Source organism: Chrysochloris asiatica, unplaced genomic scaffold (assembly GCF_000296735.1).
Source record: "Chrysochloris asiatica unplaced genomic scaffold, ChrAsi1.0 scaffold00110, whole genome shotgun sequence".
Taxonomy (NCBI): Eukaryota; Metazoa; Chordata; class Mammalia; order Afrosoricida; family Chrysochloridae; genus Chrysochloris; species Chrysochloris asiatica.
Genome location: NW_006408628.1, coordinates 5,401,248 through 5,403,018, shown reverse-complemented (window position 1 = coordinate 5,403,018; position 1,771 = coordinate 5,401,248).

The window sequence follows — 1,771 nt, the reverse complement described above, 5'->3', positions numbered from 1 at the left end:
GCGCCTGACCCAAGCCATGGTATTTTCAGTAACCTCATATGCATGCAAAAGCTGGACAGTGAACAAGAAAGACCATAGAAAAAGTGATGCTTTTGAGTTATGGTGTTGGTTGAGAATATTGAAAATGCCATGGGCTACCAAATGAAACAACTGATCTGTGTTGGAAGAAGTGCAGCCAGAGTGCTCCTTGGAGGCCAGGATGGCCAAACTTCATCTCTCATACTTTGGACATGTTGTCAAGAAGGACCAGTCACTGGAGAAGGATATCATGTTTGGTAAGATGGAGGGTCAGAGAAAAATAGGAAGATCCCCAGTGAGATGGATTGGCAAAGTGGCAGCATCAATGGACTCAAGTGTGCAACAGTAGTGAGGTTTACCCAGGAATGGGCAGTGTTTTGTTCTGCTATGCATAAAGTCGCTGTGAGTCAGTACCAACTTGATGGCACCTAACAACAACAAAATCTTTCACAAGACACTGTCCCAGTTCCTGCCAGGAAGCACTACCCAGAGTTCACTTCCCAGCAGTACCCCAACCTGGCTATTTTTGAGTCCTGATTCTTCTATTGTGTGAACTGGGCCTTAGCCTTCCAATGAAGTTAACCAAAGCTGTCTCTGTTGCTTGCATCCAAAGACCCTACTCTTTTCCTTTCTTCCTCTCTTTCTTTCTATCTTCGAAGATTTAGCTAAGAACATTACTGTATAATATAGGCACAAACCAACAGTGTTTACAATTCATAGTGTATGAATTTCTGACTCAATCCAAGTCCCTTATCATCTTTAGGTTGTTCTGGACTCTGAGTCCCTGAAGAATCAGGTTGTATCTAAGACATATTCTTGACATTCTGTAACTCCTAATTCTCCTCCTCATATTGTCTAGGGCCTTCAGAGTGTAATAGCAGGGTTATGCATACGTTGCCAGAGAATCTCAAAAATTTTCTTTTCTTAAAATCATGATATGTAGGAGGGACTTTTGTTTGTTGCAGTTGTTCAGTGGAGTCGATTCCAACCCATAGCGACCCTGGATGACAGAGTAGAAGCAGCCCCAGAGCTTTTCCGTGGCTGAAGTCTTTTTGGGAGCAGATTGCCAGGTCTTTACTCCTGCAGTGATTGGTGAGTTCACTGCACATTGCCACCATGAGACCAGGTCTCCTTAGAAAGTATCAGCCTCCCTTTAGAGAGAAGGAAAACAAGTTAGCTGTGTCCAAAGTTCAGACCAGGCCGGCTTAGGTCAGAGTTGTTGTTATTGTTGTTAAGTGCCGTCATGGAATTTCAGTCCCCATTCAGGGCTTTTCCTAGACAGTGATTAAACCAAAAAATATTTACTGCATGTTTGCCCTTGCCTGGCAGCAGATTCTTGTGTGCCTTAAACATGTTGAAGTCTTTCTCTGGAGTTTAGCAGGCTAGTAGTGGGTTTTCCTCTTCCCTTCATGTTTTTTCCTTAGAGAGAGCCTGGCAGACTCTAGGGGAGGAGCAGGGAGTGGGATTTTTGACAGCCACCCTCAAGGGCATGTCAGCCTCCAGGTTAATTACACCCAAGCACTGCATCAGATGCAAGGTGCAGATGCAAAACTTTGGGTGGATACAGTGCAGTGTTTCCTCCTTGCATCTGCCAGTAAATCAGCAAATCCATTTGCATATCAAAAGCACAGAGGGACCCTGTGAAGGTTTATTAGGCAAGAAATTCACCTTCTTTGCCTTGGTTCCATTCTGATGGACTTCATGGCTTGAATCTGACAGTTCCGTTTCTCCTCCTCCTTTTCTCTGTGTTCCT